This window comes from Schistocerca gregaria, chromosome 7, assembly GCF_023897955.1.
Source record: "Schistocerca gregaria isolate iqSchGreg1 chromosome 7, iqSchGreg1.2, whole genome shotgun sequence".
NCBI lineage: Eukaryota > Metazoa > Arthropoda > Insecta > Orthoptera > Acrididae > Schistocerca > Schistocerca gregaria.
Genome location: NC_064926.1, coordinates 347,603,371 through 347,627,045, shown reverse-complemented (window position 1 = coordinate 347,627,045; position 23,675 = coordinate 347,603,371). Strand labels below are relative to the sequence as shown.

General features: G+C 42.1%; 1 protein-coding gene across 1 annotated transcript in view; it reads left to right on the top strand.

Moving 5' to 3' along the window:
- LOC126281400 (WD repeat-containing protein 48) overlaps window positions 1-23,675 on the top strand; it is a 156,719-nt gene that overhangs the window by 78,818 nt on the left and 54,226 nt on the right. The window lies entirely within an intron of this gene.

Below are 23,675 nucleotides of genomic sequence, written 5' to 3'. Positions count from 1 at the left end.
GGCCCTTGGTCGGAGTAGGTCGCATCAGGGCGGATGACCCACAATGAAGCGTGGTACATCGTCTCTCGCTGGTGGCCAGCCGCCAGCAGTCTCTTAAGCGTTCTCGGGCTCAGTTTAACGCTCAGAAGTACGATCCGAAAACGTTCCCCTCCCTGGCCACACCGTGGGAGGAACGTAAGTCTCAGGATGGCAGTAGCAGTTATTTGCCCCACTTCTTAGTTTGTACGAGGGTTGATGGGGAGTCTTTTCTCTCCACAAAGCCTCAGTTCTTCGTCGAGCATTTAGAGGACAAGTTTGGGGAGGTGGAGGGCTTGTCAAAAATGCGCTCTGGGTCAGTCCTGATACAAACGGCATCCTCTGCCCAGTCACGACGGTTATTCGCTTGTGACAAGTTGGGGGATGTTGCCGTTATGATCACATCCCATAAGAGTTTAAATATGGTCCAGGGAGTTATTTACCATAGGGATCTTCTTTTGCAGTCTGATGAAGAGCTGCGCGCCAATTTAGAGCGCCGAGGTGTACATTTCGTCCGGCACGTTCATCGGGGTCCGAAGGAAAATCAGATTGCTACTGGTGCCTTCATCTTGGCCTTCGAAGGGGATACATTACCGGAAAAGTCAAGGTGATGGTCTACCGATGTGACGTTAAGCCCTATATCCCTCCCCCGATGCGGTGCTTTAAGTGCTGGAAGTTCGCCCATGTGTCTTCTCGCTGCACTTTCAACCTCACATGTCGAGATTGCAGATGCCCATCACATCCCAATACTCCATGTGCCCCGCCTCCCATCTGTGTCAACTGCGGGGAGCACCATTCACCTTTGCTCGCCAGACTGCCGAATTTTCCAGAAAGAGCGTAAAATCATGGAATACAAGACCCTGGACCGACTAACCTATACTGAGGCCAAGAGGAAATACGACCGACTCCATCCTGTGAGAATGACATCTTCCTACGCTGCTGCTACAACACCTGTGCTAGCCCCATCTGTTTCTCCAATTGTGGCCGGATTGACGAGTAGTAAAACTCCTCCTGCCCCCTCGCCAGGGGGGGGCTCTACCCACCGGGTTGCTCCTGCGCCACCTACCTCAGGAGCAACACCATCCCACCCATCGGGGACGTTCGTCCCCACTTCTAAGCCAGAGAAGTGTCCAACTTCTTCGGCTTCTCACGCTCGCAAGGGGTCCCTTGGGTCCCTCCCTTCCCAGGTTTCCGCCAGCGAGAAGCCTGACGACCGACAATGGAGTAAGTGCCTGCAATCAGCTGGTCATAGGGCTTCACGATCCTCCTCCGTCCCGGAGACTGAATCGGTGAAGCCCTCCCAGCCAGTGCGATCCAAGGAACGGCGTGAGAAACCCAAGAAGAGCTCTCAGCCCAAGGAACTCGCGGTGGCAGCCATCCCACCGCAACCTTCCAGCTCTGCGTCTGAGGATGCGGTGGAGATTCTGGCGTCCGCTGAGGACCTCGATCTCGCCGGTTCATCAGATGCCATGGAAAGCACTATCACAGGTGCTAAATTGGAGGCAGCAGGTGACCCAGTGGCGTAATCTCCCTTCCCAGTCCCGTCAAGCCTTTCTCAGCCATGGACACCACCATCCTCCAGTGGAACTGCAGCGGTTTCTTCCACCATCTAGCTGAGCTCCGCCAACTTATCAGCTTTCACCCTTTCCTCTGCATTGCTCTGCAGGAAACTTGGTTTCCGGCAATGCGAACCCCCGCCCTCCATGGCTATCGGGGTTATTATAAGAACCGGGCAGCTTATGAAAGTGTGTCTGGTGGCGTCTGCATCTATGTCCTGAACTTTCTTCACAGCGAGTCTGTACCTCTCCACACACCTTTAGTAGCTGTCGCTGTTTGCGTGTGGATGCCACAGGCTGTTACCGTCTGCAGTCTTTACTTTCCACCGGATGGTGATGTCGCGCAGCATGTCCTAGCTGCTCTGATGGCTCAATTGCCTCCACCTTTCCTGTTACTGGGCGACTTTAACGCCCATAACCATCTGTGGGGTGGGTCAGTGGCAACAGGTCAAGGCGCCATCGTTGAGCATTTATTGGCGCAGCTCGATCTCTCGATCTTAAATGATGGTGCCTTCACACACTTCAGTGTGGCGCATGGCACATACTCCGCCATTGACCTTTCCATCTGTAGCCCTAGCCTGTTACCGTCTGTCCAGTGGAGAGTGCATGACGACCTGTGTGGTAGTGACCACTATCCGATCTTTTTGTCACTGCCACAGCGTCAGTCTTCTGGGCGCCCTAGCAGATGGGCTATGAATCAGGCTGACTGGGACTTGTTCTCCTCCACTGCCGCTATTGAACCTCTCTCTAACGATGCCATTGATGCAGTGGTTCAATCGGTCACCACCAGCATCGCTACTGCCGCCGAATCTGCCATTGCCCATTCTTCTGGGTCCCTTCGGCGGCGGACTGTGCCTTGGTGGTCGCCTGAGATCGCTGAAGCGATTAAAGCTCGCCGGCGGGCGTTCCAGCGTCACAAGCGACATCCTCAATCGACCATCTTATCGCCTTCAAACGGCTGCATGCGCGAGCCCGCTGCATTATCCGCCAACGCAAGCAGGAGTGCTGGGAGCGGTATGTGTCCACCATTGGCCTCCATGTCACTCCATCGCAGGTCTGGGCCAAGATTCGCCGCCTGTATGGCTATCGGACCGCTGTCAGTGTCCCTGCGCTCTCACTGAATGGAGCAGTTTGTACTGGCTCCGACATCGTTGCAAACCGCTTGGCAGAGCACTTTGCTATGAATTCCACTTCTGCCAACTACCCCTTGGGCTTCCGCTCCATTAAGGAGCGGATAGAACGTCGGAGTCTTTCTTTTCGCACTCACCATCCTGAGTTGTACAAGGTTCCATTCAGTGAGTGGGAATTTCGAAGTGCCCTCGCCGCTTGTCCTGATACCGCTCCTGGGCCAGATAGCATCCACTCTCAGATGCTGAAACACCTTTCAGTGGACTGCCAGCGACGCCTCCTCGGTCTTTACAACTGCATTTGGGTCGAGGGTGAGTTTTCGTCGCAATGGCGGGAAAGTCTTGTCGTCCCCATTCTGAAACCAGGGAAGAACCCTTTGGAGGTGGGCAGCTACCGTCCCATTAGCCTCACCAACGTTCTTTGCAAGTTGCTTGAACGGATGGTGAGCCGGCGCTTGAATTGGGTACTGGAGTCTAAAGGCCTTCTGGCTCCGTCTCAGGGTGGGTTCCGTAAAGGCCGCTCCGCCGCCGACAATCTGGTGAGCCTGGAGTCGGCCATCTGTACTGCCTTTGCCCGCCATCAGCATCTGGTTGCTGTCTTTTTCGACATGCGGAAGGCGTATGATACGACATAGCGTCATCACATTCTTTCTACGCTTCATGGATGTGGTCTTCGGGGCCGTCTGCCGATCTATATCCGCAATTTTCTGTCGTATCGTACCTTCCGCGTGCACGTTGCGGCCTCATATAGTTCCTCCCAAGTCCAGGAGAATGTTGTGCCACAGGGTTCTGTTCTCAGTGTGTTTCTGTTTTTAATAGCTATTAACGGGCTCGCTGCGGCTGTGGGAAATACTGTCTCCGCCTCCCTGTATGCTGACGTTTTCTGCCTTTACTACAGAACTATTGGCATTGCAGCTGCTGAACATCAGCTGCAGGGCGCAATCCGCAAGGTGCAGTCTTGGGCTGTAGCGCATGGTTTTCAGTTTTCCGCAGCCAAGACCTGCGTTATGCATTTCTGCCGGCGACGCACTGTTCACCCGGAGCCGCGGCTTTATCTTGACGGCGAGCTTCTTAAAGTGGTGGAGTCACATAGGTTTTTGGGGATGGTTTTTGATGCCCAGTTGACTTGGCTGCCTCATATTCGACAGCTTAAACAGGCGTGTTGGCGGCATCTAATTGCTATGCGATGCCTGAGCAACACCAGGTGGGGCCCCGACCGATCTACTCTCCTACAGCTTTACCAGGCGTTAATCCAGTCCCGTCTGGACTACGGGAGTCTGGCTTATGGCTCAGCATCCCCATCTGCGTTGCGGATGCTGGACCCAATCCTCCACAGCGGGAAACGCCTTGTCACTGGTGCCTTCCGAACCAGCCCTGTGGACAGCATACTTGTGGAGGCAGGTGTCCCTCCACTGCGGTTACGACGCCAACAATTACTGGCTGCTTATGCTGCCCATGTTTTTAGCTTGCCCGGGCATCCAAATTATCGTGTCCTCTTTCCGCAGTCAGTCGTTCATCTGCCAGAACGTCAGCCCCGGTTGGGTTGTCCGATTGCCGTACGTGTCAAACAGCTTCTTTCCTGGCTTGGGTGTTTCCCTGTTCCACCTCCTTTCTGGGCCGCTCTGCGCACACCCCCGTGGTGTGTGCCTCGCCCTTGCCTTCGGCTCGACTTGGCACATGGCACGAAGGACTCAGTCCCTCCGGAGGCCTTCCGACGCCGCTTTTATTCAATCCTGGCCACGTATCAGGGCTCTGGCGTTGTCTACACTGACGGTTCGATGGTTGCTGGTCTAGTCGGTTATGCACTAACTCTAGGGGACCATTCTGAACAACGTTCGTTGCCGGCTGGCTGCAGTGTTTACACTGCTGAGCTGGTCGCCATCTTTCGTGCCCTAGAGTATATCCGCTCCTGCTCATGTGCGTCTTTCGTTATCTGTAGCGATTCCCTGAGCGGTTTACGAGCTCTCGACCAGTGTTTCCCTCGTTCTCGTCTGGTGATGGCTATCCAGGAGTCCCTGCATACTGTGGTCTTTGTTTGGACCCCAGGCCATGTTGGTATACCCGGCAATGAAACTGTGAACCGTCTGGCGAAAGAGGCCACTAGTGCGCCATCTCTGGAGATTGGCGGTCATCCATGCGAGCCAACCGCGGGGACTCAGTCATCCTTTGTCGGCTCCGCATTGGCCACACCCGACTCACGCACAGTTATTTACTGTGTCGTGAGGATCCCCCTCTTTGTCGTTGTGGGGCGTCCTTGACGGTGGTCCATATTCTGTCGGAGTGCTCCCTTTTAACCGTGCTCAGGCAGACTTTTGCAATGCCTGACACGCTCTCTGCTCTTTTATCAGATGACTCTGCCATGGTGGACTTGGTTTTGTGTTTTATTCGGGCAGGGGGGTTTTATCCTTTAATCTGAGTGGGTTTTTTTTGTTTTTTTTAAGTGTTGATTCTGGCTTTTAGCCTCTGATTTTACACTGAGTTTTTAAAGTGTTCTTGGTGGTTGGCTTTTCCTCTTTTTCTCTACGGTCGGCCAACCACCGTCACACTGTATGTTTTAATTTGTTTTGTCCGGTCTCTGTCAGAGTATTTCATGTCCTGTTTCGTCTGCTGTCTTTCCTGTTGTTCGTTTTTTATTCTCTTCGGGTGGTTTTAGTTTTTATGGAACAAGGGACCAATGACCATAGTAGTCTGGTCCCTTTAATCCCACAAACCAACCAACCAACCAACCAACCAAGTCCCTGTGTGGAAACGGTTTTTGTTTTCAATTTTTATGTTACTTACACTGCAAACAAAGTGAAATAATACTAAACAAGTAAATATATTATGTTTATTAATATTTTCATAAAAAGTGTGAAAAGGAAAGGCAAAGGAAAATTTGAGATCACAAATAAATTTTGAAAGGGATTGTAAGGCACACACGAAAACTTTGTGTAATGAAATTAATGACCTTTATTATTTTACAGTTGATGATTTAGATATGCTGGGGAAGGAGTAATTTTCTTGGCATCTTACACACATTATGAACACCACGTTTTTATATTGACATGGTTGTTTTAAAGTTTCTGTACCAAAACAAATGTGGTTTACATCCGTGGACGGTTCCCTCTCATTCCTCAAAATGGCAGTAACCTATTTGCCGTGCATCATTTCGCCAAATGTTGGCAAGGATAGTTTTTGTTGTACAGTGCAATGTATTTTGATGCAGTATTCTGGAGACATCATTCCTTTTTCTGTCTCAATGAGATAAGAGCAGTTGTGAAGTTTTCATCTCTAATTATTTAGCTGACTGTAAATATAGACATCACACTGTTGCACATGCAGTGTGCAATTGGGGGGGGGGGGGGGGGGGTCACTTTAATACTGCACGATGGCTATTCATCATATGATTGTGCACTCGTTTTTTCTGCACACAGAAAGGATTTGTTCTCTTACTCATAGGGTTGCACCAAATCATGTGTATTAGATATTGAGCACTGTCTCAGTTTATTTGCAGTGTAAGTAAAGTAAAAATAGTAAATTTAAAAAAAAGTTTCCACATAGGGTGTGATTCCATGACCCTCATATTACCGTTCCATACTCTTTGTTGCACTAACCGCTTTGTAGAAAATACAATAAGTGGCTCATGTCTCACCCAACCAGCACTGAAATGTCATTTTTTCTAAATGCTTGGCCATCGGGTGTTTCCACTTCTGTCCTTCAATTTCTGGGCAAGCCCTGCATATAACACAAGCTTGGATGAAATCAGAGGTGATGAGTAGGCATGGTCTCCTTGTAAATGTTGTACAGGTCGCTCATAAAGAAAAAGAAAATTAAGAGGGGGTAGAATTTTTTTTTAACTCATTCGCATGTTTGTTAAGATTGGAAAACCAAGTCTTGTGAACAAAAAACTTCGAAAATTTCGTACTTATTCAGTTTTTTCAAAAATCTCTCCTTTTTTTCCTTCTACCGCTTAGACTCCTGTTTCCATTTTAAAAGAACACAAAATGCTCTGTAAATTTGATTGTTACAATGTTACCTGCACCAAATACAAAGGGCGCTACAGTTCATTAAAAAACATTTTTTTTCTCGAAATGGCAGAAACCTGGTTCTTGAGCACAGTTATTTCAATATCTGTTTATATAGTAGAAATATATTACATATTGAAACTGAATACCTCAATTTGCAGTATTCAGTTACTTTGTGTGCAGTCAGGTGATTTCTGGGCATCCATCTATTGATTCATACATCAGTAGTTGAAGTTAAGCTCCAGGACATCTCAGCCCTGACTCATTCACATTTATTAAACTACATCATTTATTCATTATGTTATATATATTAACCAAACATTGACAGAAAGTTGAACTATTATTAGTTAAAGTAGGCAATATGGAATAGGAAACTAATTGTACTAGTATATAGGAACCATGTATTGTGAATGAATCATAGATAGCTTTATTATAATTAAAAAGGTATTAACATTTACTAGCACTTCCTATCATCATTTCTGGATGTGTAATACTTCTGACATTCTGCTTCAATCATTGGCTCACTTGAGGTTTTGGAAGGCATTACTCCTGTGAAGCGCAGCTCGCCCTTTTTTTACATGATATCTTGCGAACCATGGATGAAGGGTATCAGACGGATGCCGTGTTCCTTGACTTCTGGAAAGCGTTTGACTTGGTGCCCCACTGCAGACTCCTAACTAAGGTACGAGCATGTGAGATGGGTTCCCAAGTGTGTGAGTGACTCGAGGACTTCTTAAGTGATAGAGCCCAGTGTGTTGTCCTCGATGGTGAGTGTTCATCGGGCATGAGGGTATCATCTGGAGTACCCCATGGGAGTGTGTTGGGTCCGCTGTTGTTTTTCTATCTACATAAATGATCTTTTGGATGGGGTGGACAGAAATGTGCGGCTGTTTGCTGATGATGATGTGGTGTACGAGAAGGTGCCGTCGTTGAATGACTATAGGAGGACACAAGATGACTTGGACAGGATTTGTGATTGGTGTAAAGAATGGCAGCTAACTATAAATATAGATAAATGTAAATTAATGCAGATGAACAGGAAAAAAAATCCTTTAATGTTTCAATACTCTAATGTAGTGTAGCGCTTGACACAGTCACGTTGACTAAATGTTTGAGCGTAACATTGCAGAGCGATATGAAGTGGGACAAGCATATAATGGCAGTTGTGAGGAAGGGGAATAGTCGTCTTCGGTTCATTGGTAGAATTTTGGGAAGATGTGGTTCATCTGTAAAGGGGACTGCTTATAAAACACTAATACGACCTATTCTTGACTACTGCTCGAGCGTTTGGGATCCCTATCAGGTTGGATTGAGGGAGGACATTGAAGCAATTCAGAGGTGGGCTACTAGATTTTTTACTGGTAGGTTTGATCGTCACGTGAGTGTTACGGAAATGCTTCAGGAACTCTGGTGGCAGTCTGGAGGAAAGAAGGCATTCTTTTCGTGAATCGCTACTGAAGAAATTTAGAGAACCAACATTTGAGGCTGACTGCTTTACAATTTTACTGCCGCCAACTTATATTTTGCAGAAAGACCACAAACATAATATAAGAGAGATTAGGGCTTGTACAGAGGCTTATAGGCAGTCATTTTTCGTTCGTTCTGTTTGGGAGTGGAACAGGGAGAGAAGATGATAGTTGTGGTACGAGGTACCCTCCACCATGCACCATATGCTGGATTGCAGAGTATGTATGTAGATGTAGATGTAGATGTAGAGGTAGAGGTAGAGGTGGATATGTGAGTCGCTTCCAATGTTTTCATGGGCCAAGTTCCATATTGTAACTGAAATGCCTTTGGTAGTATAATCAGGACAACTAAATCAAATGGATCTGAGATAAATCTGTTCTTCCAGTAGTGGGTCAGCGGCTTCCAGTTCATAGATTTTGACATCTGTTTGCGTAATAATTTCCATAAAATCTACTTCTTGTTCACTTTCTTCACATAAAAATTCTGGCACTTTTCACAGTTGCATCTGCTGCAGTTCTTGCAAATAAAAGAACATTTCGAACTTGCTTTCGCAAGAGCATGCTCTGAAGAACTGACTCAGGAGCTGGAGCTAGTCTTTTTACAACAGGCCTTGGACCTTGGTTACTTTGAGCCTAGCTCCAATTCTCAGAAGGTTTCTAGTTTTTCATCCACAGCAGGCTTGACAAATAGCTGATACCGAAAATCGTCTAGCATCTGGAAACTGCTAGCACGTGTGCTATACAATGCAATAACAAACTTGTTCTCCAATTGTTATTGTAAGGGATGATCAAAATGTTTCCATTTGAGGGTGTTTCTGTATAGTATGTGCAGTGTACTGTGCCTCTGATGTGGGTATATAAGCACCAACATGTAGACAAGGAATCAGTGTGGGTTTCGTGTTTTTCCAACATGCATGCTAATGTTGACATTTTTACCAAATGCATCCAAGCAGGACCAACACGCTGTTGTTCTTTTTTTTTTTTTTTTCTGCCAAAGCACAAACATCAGTAGACATCCATTGGAGAGTGAAGAATTGGTATGGGGCTGCATGTCGAAAACTTCTGTTCTGGAGTGGTGGTGGTGCTGCTGCATGATGATGATACTTGTCCACATATTGCGAATATCATAATGCAAAAGTTTGTTAACTCCAAGTGGGAAACACTCGAACACCCATCCTGTAGTCCTGATCTCCCCCCCCCCCCCCCCCCCCCCCGTCTCCCCCCCCCCCCAAACGATTACCACGCCTTGGGCCCCTTAAAAAAGCCCTTTAAGAGTCAATAATTCCTGTCAGATGTAGATGTGCAGTAAGCAATTACAGACTTCTTCACACTACAGGATATGGTGTTTACCAAATGTTTATCTTCAACTTCGTGCAGTTGTGGCTTCATTGCCTCATTGCCCATTGCGATTCTGTCTGATTGGCGTATCTGTTCTGGACTGTAGGGCCTTCACATATAAGCTTTTAGATCGCCCCCTTATATCTCTTCATCGGCAGCATCTGGTTTCTTGAAAGTGGCAAGTGCTGTGTTTAGGTGTTCATATTTCTTAATAATGCCGAAAAAACTTCATTTTTTTCTTGTCCAAAATAGCAGATGTTGCTTCACATCCACTAACGGTATGAGTGAACAGCCTGTGTTCATTGTTGGATTTGTAAGATGCATTACAAAATTACTTGTCTTCTGCACTACTTCTTACTGGCCTTAGAAAAAATAAGTTTTTGATACCTTGTCTTCAACCAGTTATGAACACATCATCTTCTCCCATGATGACCACACTTTCAAAAGTGCTGGTTCTTGAAATGGCAGATGTGACAGTTATAAAATCAGCTTCTTCTTGTGTATGGACCACCTCAGTGCAAAACTCTCGATATTCCTTTTTAAGAAATGTGATCAAGCAGTTGTGTCATTTGTAGTAGTACGGTGCAAATGAGTTCACATCCTTCACTAGAGCAGAGATGTTTTGGAATGCAGATTTTGTGCCTTTTTGCATGCCTTTTTCTGAAAATAGAGACACTGGATAAGGAGCAAGTTCATATTTCATAAAGGCTTTTAATTCCCCTTCACTTTGTGTAATCAATCAGATCCTATGGAAAATAATTAAAGGAACAACAGGAGGTGCTTTAGTGCTCCCAGATTTTATAGTATTGACCACAGAAAGAAAAGTCACAACCCTATCTTTTCTACAAAACTTTATAATTTGGAAATAGTTACCAACGATTCTTTCCATTCCTTCTTCCTGCCTCTTCATGATGCTTATGACAGTTAACATTCTCTTCTCCAACACCACTGCTGATAGCCATGGTAAAATCACTTTCAGGGAAGGTAGAATGAACTGAAAACCAACGACGCAGCTTATGCAAACCTATACCACCTTGATCGTTGCGACATTTTCTTGCATCTGGAAGTAATACTGAACAAAAAATATATGAACATAGGTCCACAAATGCTTCATTAGAGAGGTATGAGTACTGAAAGGAACTTTAATTCTGCAAAATTGATGTGCACAATGTGAATGTATATGCGATACAACTGGACCACAACGTGATTTTCTTGAAAACAATCTTAACGGAGAAGTACAGTTACATTACACATTTTTACATAATGTTTATTTATTTTGTGTTTAGTACATAATGCATTACAATGTGCATGTTATACGTATTCGTTTGATAAAGACATACCACACCTTTTACAAAAGGCTTTAACACTTATTGTACAGATGTTCAGTTCACAGAACAGGTTCAAATATCACACCATGAATGTCAATGCACTTTTGCACTCTAGCGATAACAAGGTGTGTTGCTTGTTCAATTGCCTGTAGTTGGTTCCTAATCAATTCAGAAGAGTCCATTATGCGACAAAGCAGTTCATCTTGCGTATTTACCTTCACTTTGTGCACCTCTGATTTCATCCAACCCCATAAATAGAAATCTAAAGGTGCAAGATTAGGTGATCTTGGAGGCCAGTTAATTGCACCACCATGGTCAATCCAGCAATTAACGTAGGTGCAGTTTAGATGGTCCCTCACACATAAGGTAACATGTGGAGGGGAACCGTCATGTTGAAAGTACATTCCAGTTCGCTTGGCTAAAAAATCATCTTCCACAAAAGAATTTTCCAAAACATACAGGTACCTCGTTCCCGTCAATCACTGATTGATAATAAATGGACCTGTCAAAAGGTTACCGATCATGTCGCACCAAACATTTATGACAAAACAAACTTGGAAATTGCTATCCCATGACCATCGATGATTATAGCATGTGGTGTTTATTCCATGTTGTGTAAACTGAGCTTTGTCAGTGAATAGTATGTATGGAAGCAAATGACTATTCTCAATTACCCAGTGGCAGAATTGAAGTCATTGGGCATTGTTGCCATTGTGGAGATTTTGGCCACGCTGTTTGTGAAATAGATACAGATTTTCCGCATGTAATGCTTCCCATACATGTGTCTGTCGGACGTTCATACACAGGGACATTCTTCGTACGCTTGTACTGGGACTTTGCTCAACACTTGCAATAATTTCTTCCTTTTCTTGCATAGTTCGTTAACGTGCACGCTCGGACAAAAAATGTCTACTTGGAAGAGAGCCTGTTGCCGGCAAAGTGATAAACACCCTGTGGTCAGGTAATCGTCGAGTTGGAAAGTGCCTGTGATATTCTTCTCTTGCAGCGATAGCACTACTGTCGCAGAAGCCATAAACATACACTGTATCTGCATACTCCTTATTACTGTAGACTTGTGGCATTGTTAGCAGCACTAGTATGAACACAGTTAACACCATGCACTACACAGCTAACCGACCTGTTGCCGGTACTCTACACAATGCGGAAACAACGGGTGATTTTACTACCTACTATATACGTCATATGACCATAATACACGGTAGGTTGCATAGCGTAAACGTGGCATGTACCTGTGCATCGTTTGCAAGAAAATCATGCTATGATCCAGTTTTATTACATATATGTTCACGTTGTGCACACCAATTTTGCAGAACTAAAGTTCCTTTCGATACCCATACCTCCCTAGTGAAGCATTTGCAGACCTACGTTCATATAAAAATTTTTGTTCGGAATTACTTATACTATCACTATCCTCAAACACCTTGTATATGCTGACCATGCAGAAAAGTTTTTTTTGACAAAGTGTAACGCTCTTCGCATTAAGTGTAGGAAAAAATTATAGTGATCAAATCTGTAGAGAGTTTTGTGCCCTTTTAAAAAGGAAATATGATACCAAAGCATTAGGAGCACAAGAAACTGAGATTTCTCTTAAAAGAACTGAAAAAAGCCCAAAACTTCCAAAGTTTTTTGAGTATAGAAAGTTTAACGAACATAAATTTTGTTGGCATAAATTTCCATTCTTCCCAAATATGTGAATGAGTGAAAAAATCTTCTAACCCACCTGTTATAAGGTATAGGCTTTTGTTCTGACAATTTAACTGCAATCTTTAGAATACATAGAGGTTCTTATGGGTGTAAGAGTTGCTGTTAAGTTTTCTCTGTCTGTCCCCATTCTTTTGTTTCTTTTCTTTTTTAAGGAGACATAGCAATCTGTTGATAAACTTCTGTGAATTGAACCATTAAACCCTAGTGGCTTGGCTGCTTTAGTTGCAACATTTATCTAGATTGAGAATTAAGGTGTATTGGACCTATAACCAAAATCTTTCTGCATTTGTCAGATTTAAAGTAAATATCCTCTGCCTTTCATTCAATTAAGATCCGACTCTTTATCAATTCTACCAAACTCTAATTCTGTCACAGCTTTCTTTGTGAACATTTCCCATTTGATTGTTGTTATTCATCTAATACATATGCCTACGGTCATGCAGTAGCAGCACAAGAGATAAGTTTTGAACATGTTGAAAGGAAGCTGTCCCAATCCTAAAAAACCTCATTAACTACTACTGAGACAACAAGTTAAAACCTAATCCATCAAAAACCCAAGTATGTGCCTTCAACCTAAAAAAGATAGATGCTAGAATAAAATTGCAGATGACTTTGAAAGACTTTTAGAAAATAGCACTACACTCAAATATTTAGGAGTCACCTTTGATTGAACATTAACCTACAGAATCCACTGCTTGAATACCAAAAGAAAGGTATCAGAAAGAAATAATGTCATATAGTAATTTTCTAGCACAACTTGGGGGACACAGCCTCATGTTATGAAAACATTAGCCTTAGCTTACTGTTAACGTGCAGCAGAATTTGCCAGTTATCTCAGACATATTGACGTTGCAGTAAATGAGACTCGCAGAATCATCACAGGCTGCCTGAGGTCAACTCCACTCCAAAATGTGTGCTGTCTAGCTAGTATCCCATTCCCATACATCCAGCGGAAATCTACTGCCTGACTAGAAAAAAATGAAGCAGTAAATCCAGATATCCATTTTCTGTATGGGTACTCACCAGCAACTGCCCATTATTTTCAATAATCATTTTTTAGATGTTGTGGAGAAAATGGGATCTAGATCTTCACTAGTAGAAGCAAGGCTACTAATAGAAGAGGCCATACCTGTGCAGTTTGAAACAACTGTAATTCCACCAACCTCTCCCACTGAAATAAGTAAAATAACAAACTCACTGGAAAGTAAAAGCTCTTACGGAATTGATGGCATTTCCAGCAAGGTACTTAAAGCTTGTTCCCCACAGATAAGTAGGATTCTCAGCCGCGTATGTAATAGCTGTTTGGAGCAGGGTGTTTTCCCCAATAGACTGAAATATGCCATTGTAAAACCATTGCATAAAAAGGGGATACCTCAGATGTCAACAACTACCGCCCAATCTCTCTTCTGACAGCTCTATCAAAAATTTTTGAGAAAGTAGTGTATTCAAGAGAAGCATCCCATATTTGTAAAAATAAAGTACTAACAAAATGTCAGTTTGGTTTTCAGAGAGGCTTTTCAACAGAAAATGCTATATACACTTTCACTGATCAAATATTAAATGCTCTGAATAACCAGACATCACCCGTTGGTATTTTTTGTGATCTCTCAAAGGCTTTTGACTGTGTAAAACATGGAATTCTTTTAAATAAGCTAAATCATTATGGTTTGAGTGCGCCAGTGCACAAATGGTTTAATTCATACTTAGCTGGAAGAATGCAGGAAGTTGAAATAATTGGTTCATGTAATGTTAAAACAACAGCTGATTCCTCAAACTGGGGAGCTATCAATTACGGGGTCCCACAGGGTTCGGTCTTAGGTCCTTTACTGTTCTTGATATACGTTAATGACTTACCATTCCACATTGATGAAGATGCAAAGTTAGTTCTTTTTGCTGATGATACAAGTATAGTCATAACATCCAAAAACCAAGAACTAAGTTATGTAATTGTAAATGATGTTTTTCACAAAATTATTAAGTGGTTCTCAGCAAACGGACTCTCTTTAAATTTTGATAAAACACAGTATATACAGTTCCACACAGTAAATGGCACAACTCCAGTAATAAATATGGACTTTGAACAGAAGTCTGTAGCTAAGGTAGAATTTTCAAAATTTTTAGGTGTGTCCATTGATGAGAGGTTGAACTGGAAGCAACACATTGATGCTCTGCTGAAACGTCTGAGTTCAGCTATGTATGCTATTAGGGTTATTGCAAATTTTGGTGATAAGAATCTCAGTAAACTAGCTTACTATGCCTACTTTCATTCACTGCTTTCATATGGCATCATATTCTGGGGTAATTCATCGTTGAGTAGAAAAGTATTCATTGCTCAAAAACGTGTAATCAGAATAATTGCTGGAGCCCACCCACGGTCATCCTGCAGACATCTATTTAAGGATCTAGGGATCCTCACAGTATATATATTCACTTATGAAATTTGTTGTTAATACTTCTACCCAGTTCAAAAGTAATAGCAGTGTGCATAGCTATAACACCAGGAGAAAGGATGATCTTCACTATGCAGGGTTAAATCTGACTTTGGCACAGAAAGGGGTAAATTATGCTGCCACAAAAGTCTTTGGTCACCCACCAAACAGCATCAAAAGCCTGACAGATAGCCACCTAACATTTAAAAATAAATTAAAAGAATTTCTAGATGACAACTCCTTCTACTCATTGGCTGAATTTTTAGATATAAATTAAGGGAGTGGAAAAAAAACTAACTTAAACGTTAGTATCATGCAATATTTTGTGTAATGTAATGTCTTGTACAGACATCTTTCTTTAACCTGACCCGTTACACATCCTTACGAAGTGTCGTATTCATGATCTATGTAACAAGTATTAATCTAATTTAATCTCTGATCAAATCAAGACAAAGTTTCCTCCATACTACAGAAACTCTCACTGAACAACCTTTAGCATTCAGACTAAATTCTTGATGTAACAGAGACTGCAGCAACACATAGTGGATGACACCATATGAGAACTTACCTTCTGGCTATGAAAAAAGCTGACAGAAATGGAAAATGATCGAAAGGCTATGATCTGAAACTAGCATATATAAGATCACCCTTAAGAAATGGGGACTTTCTTGTGACACTGTTCTGTGTGAATACGGAGAAAATCAACCATCATCTCCTCAACTGCTAACTGTATCCAACTACCTACTCCCTAAAAGAATTGATGGCAGCTACCCATGAAGCATGTGATGTGGCCAAATATTGGTCTTGCAGCATTTAAAATGCATGTTGTTATGTAACATCTGTTCATAGAAACCTGGTTATGCTTATAGAGCCAAATTGAAATTACCTATGTTTTGGTTTAATATATGATTTATGTTTTTTGACATGATGAAATAAATAAATAAATGGGTCCCAATTCCTGTCTTTTTGTTGACACACATGAAAAGACCTGGTCTGATGTAAATGGTATGATGAAAGTATTTCTCTCCTGTGTGGACTGCTATACCATTCGTGGTAGCTGCCCGATAATGCATTCAGTATTACTTCACATGACAATTTGTCTTATGTGTCAATAATGTAAGCATAATTTTTCTAGTCATTATTATGCAAACTAAAAAAATGTTGGAGCCTCTCTCTTGACTTTATTTGTATGATTTTTCTTGAAAAGATCTTCATTACAAATTCGTAATTTTGAACTAATTTAGTTTTAAGTATATAATTTGAGCAAAGGTTATCTTTGCATTTTAGTTTGAAAGAATACTGGAGAGTAAGTAAAGATATTAATTAAGATTTTACATTTGCATACATACTCCACAGACACATTATGGTGTGTGGCAGTTGGTATCTTGTACCAGGACTAGTCACTTCCTTTTCTTTATGGCTCACAAATACAGCAAAGGAAAATTTTTATTTTGTCTTTTATTATTATTATTGTTGTTGTCATTTCTCGTGGGATGAGGAACAAAGAAGACTTTTTCAGAAGTAGTGTGTTACTGCCTAGCAGTATTGGGTTACAAATGCAATTATTTAAGAGTAAAAGCTATCATCAATCCAAAGATTGTTGTGAACATCTGGTGGAGGTGGTATGCTGTTGACTTCCTCCGTTTGAACTGCTGTACCGAGCCAGTTATAGGAGGATCTACAGTTGAATGTGGTTTCTGAACCACAATGTAACTCAGCTTTTTTCACATCAGTGAACATTGTCAGAGGTGAAAGAAGTGATAAGTGACAGATAAAAATCCTAGGACTGAACCCAAGACCTTTGCATTTGCAATCGGACACTTTGCCACTGAGCCAACATCAGTAAAATATCAGAATAAAATCACAAAATGGCTAGCAGAACAGTGAGATATTAAGGACCCAGTAAACATTTTCAAGAAATTGGTTCTACATCAAATTCCTTACTTTGGTAACAAATTTTAAAATAGGCGGGAAATTAAAATGTGGCCAACAGCAGTGGAGATAATTGCATGAACAAAGAAAAAGGTGGAATAATAGTTTTACATAATGTTGCAAGCCAGATATGTTATTGTCGGTTCCGCTAACTTGATGTTTTCAAAAATTAAAAATGTACTGAAGTGTAGAAAAAATGGAACAGTTGTTAAGAAATATTTGATGACTTGGTAAAAAGATAAGACTCCATGCAATGATAAAAAGTTGGAGGAATGATCACACATACAAGGGGCATTTGAGAAGTCTATGCAGAGTTCGAGAGATGGCACCACCGGCGCGTATTGAGGTCATATTTAGTTAGTAGCATCTTTGGAAAGAACGCACACCAAGTTTCAGCCATATTGGTCTATTTCTTTGTTTTTGGTATTTGTGTGAATCAAGGAAGTCGCGTGATTGTCACAAAACGGACGGAAAAGAATTTTGTGTGGTGATTAACATTACTTTATGAAAGGCAAAACGCCCCTGGAGACTAAAGAGAAACTTGATAAACATCATGGTGACTCTGCACCTTCGATTAGAACAGTTAAGCATCGTTTCGTCAATGTGAATGAAACATGGATACATTACTATACTTCTGAAACGAAAGAACAATCCAAACAATGGGTTACAAAGGGAGAATCTACACCAAAAGAGCTGAAGACCATTCCTTCAGTCGGAAAGGTTATGGTGACTGTCTTTTGGGATTCGCAAAGGGTAAAACTATTACAGGTGCATATTATTCATCGTTATTGGACTGTTTGAAAACCGAGCTGCAAGAAAAACGCCAGCGATTGGATCTCAAAAAAGTCCTTTTCCATCACGACAATGCATCAGCTTACACCTCAGCAGTTGTGGTCGCAAAATTATTGGAAATATGATTCCAACTCATTCCACATACCCCCTATTCTCCAGACTTGGCTCCCTCAGACTACTATTTGTTCCCCAATTTGAAGAAATGGCTGGCAGGTCAAAGATTTTATTCAAACAAGGTGGTGATTGCAGCAACTGATAGCTATTTTGCAGACTTGTACAATTTCTATTATTCGGAAGAGATCTGCAAATTAAAACAGCATTGGACGAAGTGTATAAGACTAAAAGGAGACCCTGTTGAAAAATAAAAAAGGTTTTTATTTTTGCGCCGACTTTTCAAACACCCCTCCTATAAAAACACAGATAGAAGAGTGTTTTAGGGAAACTGAGGATGGTCAGTGAAGTGTCTCGAAGAACTTATAGCAATATAAAAGATTTTCAGTATTCAAGGCTTTTGCATAAAATACCAGCCAAGAAGAAATAAAGACAATATGGAGGAAAATGAAAATATATAAAGAGGTGAAAACAGAATGCAATTCCATTTGAATTTTAAAGACTGTTGGCCTAGGAATGAAGGAATTAATTTAGAAACATGTGATGCAGATTAATAAAGAAGAGTAATTCCAAGATGGTCAGAGGCTCATGTGCCAGAGTGAACTAATAACAAATTGAATTTTCTGATATATTCAGGTCTTAAAGTTAAACCAAACAAGAAGGAAAAAGTCATTGAGATAGTGAAGATAGAAAATTTGCAGGTCATGAAAAAAAAAATTAAATTACAGAAAACTATAGTAAAAATTGGTCACTCACTGGAAACTCCAGCTCTCTGAGTAGCATGTGGTGATTTCTTGTAAAAATCATGTAGATATGGGGAAACAAGAACAGCGTTGACTCAATGTCTTTCTTCTCTTCACTTGTAGTTGGTTTTTCTCTGTTGTATTTGAGGTTCAGGGTAATGTTTGTTAAAGTCAGCTGCCCAACACCTAACTCACTTAGTAAAACTTACATCATGGTATGCCACATCCTCAGTGAATGTATGCTTAAACTGCAGTGCATTTGGATTCTGTTTTCTGATTATGGTGTATTGTTATGATCATCAAATTTCCTTTTTCTTAAATCCGGTGTTACAGAGCTCAAGAAGTAATCACTTTCAGTTTCCACTACATCAAACATTTGCATTTCATTCTGTATGTGTTGAGAAAGTTCTAGATTTCATGTGGATGGTAAATGTATTTGTTGCATGTCATCTTGCTCACAGTGTGACTGAAATCAGTGTAATTGGGCAGATGATTGTGGCCTAGTGTTAAAAATTTTTGAGCAGAGTCTTTAATATGCTGTGCATGACCTAGAACTTTCATATGAGAATAGCTATGAGTTTGATAATTCTGTGTTGCTTACCAGATGAAGTCTGACTAAATAACTGCAGTTTCTTTTGTAAGATTACCATTTAAGCATTTCAGAAGACAGGATCCTATCTGATCAAGCCATCAGCATTTTGTCCTCTCATACCAGAGGTTCATAATTACTTTGGATGTACCCAAATCGTAGATGCCCAAATGGAAACCAGAGAGTTGACATTTATAGTGTAAAACACCAGTGGGAACTTCATGGAGTTGGTCTTTTATAGATAAAACACAAGCACGCTGCATTCATGATTTATTGCCTTTCCTTCATTTTTGTGCTGTGTTTCCCTTGAAATGTCAGACTGTCAAAAATACATATCTTTTTCCAATTGTATATCTATGAAGGCCTTCATATTTTCATGAGTTTTTGTAAAGTGCACTTTGAAACTTTGTTTTAATTTTAAATATTTGACATTATTTGTATGTGCCTTTGTGTGTTGATTTAAATGCAAGATTGAACTCAGTAGTGTAAACTGTGTCATGTAACAATTTTGACACAATCTCAAATTCTGCATTTTCTGCTATCAGTTGCTCTTTATGCAATCCATACATCAGGTGTAAATTGAGATTGTAGGGTGGTAAACACTTCCTATAGAGAATGGTGTATTCCTTCTTCTGAAATTTGTTACGTGGCTCATGTCTACCTCCTTTGTCTGGTAATTCACCAGTCTTCAGTTTCAGAAGAGCTCTCTGCACATTCACCCTATCAGTACAGTGTTCAGAAACATATCATTGCAAACTGTCACACTGCTTGATGTCATAGGAATAAAGTAATATTGAATAAAATATTATTGATGATTCTTCTACATTTGATGATGATGATGATGATTGGTGTGTGAGGCACTCAACTGTGCAGTCATCAGTGCCAATATGAAGTCCCAATTTTTACAAGTCCATTTTTTTTCACAATCGAATCTAGTCACTTGTCACAAATGATGATGATGATGATGATGATGATGATGAAGAAGACAACACAAACACCCAGTCCCCGGGCAGAGAAAATCCCCAAGCCGGCTGGGAATCGAACGCGGGACCCCGTGATCCAGAGGCAGCAATGCTAGTCACTAAACCACGTGCTGTGGACTCTACATTTGATATTATATCCCTCAGAAGGAATGACTCTACAGACTCCAATCAAAATTGTTGGTGTTTCATACATTCCATCATTTTAATACATGAAATACATGACAAAAAGTATTTGTACATTAGTGAGACAATTTTTAAAATTTGCATCAGCATGCACAGCAATATTTCTTAAAAACATTTCCCATTGATGGTTGACTTGTCAGTTATGTGTGTGATTTTGTGCTGCCTTTCCTACACAACTTCTTTTTGGTTTTATTGTTTCTTACAAAAGATGAAATAGTACCTTTCTAATGTAGATCTACAGCACATGTGTTCTTCACTTACAGATTCACAAATCCAACTCTGTATCAAGTTACAAAAGACTTGAAGACAGGTGTATATTCCAGTCGATGATATACTAAAGTGAACTAGCTACGTTCTTTGACAGTGATGATGTCAGTGTCTGGCAGATGTAATAATCACTCAGAAACACATCTTTATGGATGACTGAGTATTATAATACAAAGTTCTCACTTAACTCCCTAGATAGCAGCAAAGGACACCCTTTTGTAGTTAGTTCATATATGGCCAAAACTTCATATAATTGAAAACATTTGATACCTTTTTTAAAATGAAGTTTATGTAGGTTAAATAACAAAACATTCCTTCATTACCTGACAGACCAGAGGATACCATATGTTCATCACTAGAAATGCAATCAATGTCAGCATCACTGTTGTTTGACTCGTGTGAACTTTCGTCACTGTATTTAGTTCGCTTCTGCACTGGAGGTAACTGGAGGTTTGATATACATCAGAAGCGTCAACATGAAAACATCCCTCGTTAGCTACCCATTGTTAGGTACGTTTTTGCCATATGGACATTTACAGTATTCTTCTTTGATTTCCAAAATGTTTCAAAAAGAAAGCAGCTTACAATAGTGTGGCACATGTAAGACGACAAAATTCACTTGATGAAACGTAATGTATTTGAAATGAGGTTGAATACAAAATTGTCAGCCGGTGTTAAAATAGAGCTGCAGCTGTTGTCAAACTCAAAATCAAAACAGTTCCTAGATGTGATGTACAAACAAAAAAGTTTTTATAAGGCAGTTGTAAGGAATGGTTTCTGTTGATGTGGGGAAGATATGTGCCAGTTCCATAGCAAAAAGTGAAATGGAGGTGGGGAAAGAGGCATTATGTTCCTGAATGCTGAAATGTTGGTTTTGTTGTATTGGTGCACACTGAGTTGTATAAGTTACAGTGAAAAATCATCACGAGTTAAGGAAAAACCAGCCGCCATTGGCTCGGCATTCATTTGCCGGGTACGGGCTTGGCGACTCCGCGATTCCTGAGCTGGGGACTGGTAAGCACCACCAGTCCCATCACCATATGCTCTGGTCATACTTCAGTGACCGTCGTGCAGTGCGGCGGTGGAACATTGTGTGTTTCGTGGAGTGGGGATCTTGGTTTGACCACCCGGATCGCGAGGATGGAATAAACCACTAAAAAAAAAAAAAAGCCTCAGTCTCTAGGTGTGTTGCGCACTGATGGGATGCGTGGCTGTTGAGGTGGAACAGTCGTTTAGCGGGCAACCTCTGGGGAACCTGCAAAACCTCAGTTGTATTAGGCTTACTCAGTCACGCTGGCATCTGTCAGAGTGGACATCTATTCCCCTAGCTACTCGTGGGACTGAAATGGGTCCTCTGAAATTTTCTTCACCTCTTCCCAGTGGAAAGGTAGGTACCAACACCCAGTCCAACAAGAGGGCTCATGTAGCCAATCCTCCTGATTCAGGAGCAAAATCTAAGGGTATCATGTCTAGTAACAGAACACATGCTGGCGATCAGAATGTGTTTTTAATCGTTAAAAGTAAATAGGGCATCTTCCAGAAAGTTTCACCTTTCTATATTCAAAGGGGGCCAGAGGGCATTACTGGAAGTTTATAATCTGTTAAGCAATTGCATAATGGAACACTGTTGGTAAACCACTAGTTCCCAACAAGCTAAGAATCTGCTGAGCTCTCTTTCCCTTGGGAAATATGCCATCGCAGCTGAGATGCACACCACCTAGAATTACAGCAAAGGTGTTGTGAAATGCAGGGATCTGGTGGACCTTCCCAAAGAGGAACTGAAAGATAAGTGGTCTCCAGAAGGAATAGTTGATATGCAAAATATCATGAAGAGCATGGATGGGGTTCTTGTTAAGTCCGACTCCTTTATCCTGATGTTTAATAATAGAAAACTCCCTGAGCATATTAAGGCAGGTTTCCTTCCCTTAAGTGTGCAGCCTTATGTACCTAACCCAACGTGATGTTTCAAATGCCAGCACTTTGAGCATACTCTTGGGTGCTGTGGAGAAGCTACTTGTGACAAGTGCGGCCAGGCCACACACAAAGGTGTCCATTGAAGTGTGTGAATTGCTCTGGACCTCACCCTGTAAGGAGTCGGGACTGCAGTGTGTATCTGGAAGAATGGAAGATACAGGAGATTAAAACTAAGGAAGCGCATCCACTATACTGAGGAAAAAAACTATAAATCCTTGCTGCCCGGGGCTGCCCCTGTGTTTTGCTACCTCCTTCACTTCAGTTGTTAGATGGCCCATGCAGAAAGCTGTCACTGCTACACAAACGGAGGTGACTAGTGTCTGCACAAGTAACTGCGTGTGTCCATGCACCTGTGCTGCTGGAGTCATTTCTAAGCTTGTCCCTCCCCCACGAACTTCAGAGAAAGCTGACATTGTGGAGCTCCCTGCCTCTCCAAAGGTTCTGTCTGGTATGCTGTCCAATACTGCCACACCCACAACTGCAGTTGTGGCTGCGAAGTCTACCCAGGGAAAAAAATCCAAGGCAAAACGTCCAACACTGGTGGAATCGGGCAGAAAGCAGCCTGACGATGTCGACATCGACCTCTCGCTCCAAAACTGAGCCTCTACCCATTGTGGGCTCCCCTTTCTGTCAGAAGGTCAGGATAAAAGTACTGGCCCCCCTGATAGATGGCTCCCATTATACAGTGGAACATGAATGGGTTCAGTACACACATGGAGGAACTGAAACTCCTAGCACAACAACGCCCCCTATGCTCGTGTTTGCGGGAAACGCATTTAAAAGCATCTGATGCCCCTGCACTATGGGGATATATGCTGTATTGAAGGATGACGTGACTGGGAAAAGCACCAAAGGAGGGGTTGCTGTGTTTGTCAATAATGGGCACCACTCCTCTGCTCTTCCCCTGAATACCAGCCTGCAAGCAGTTGCAGTTGAAATTTCTGCATGTCAGAGGCTTACAGTTCATTCTCTTTATTTACCTGCTCTGGATGCAGTAGACTCTGAGGCTCTCACAGATCTTACTGCACAACTCCCCCGACCATTTCTTTTCCTGGGAGATTTTAGTGCTCATCATGTCCTGTGGGGCTCAGTGTCTACCTGCCGTCAGGGTTG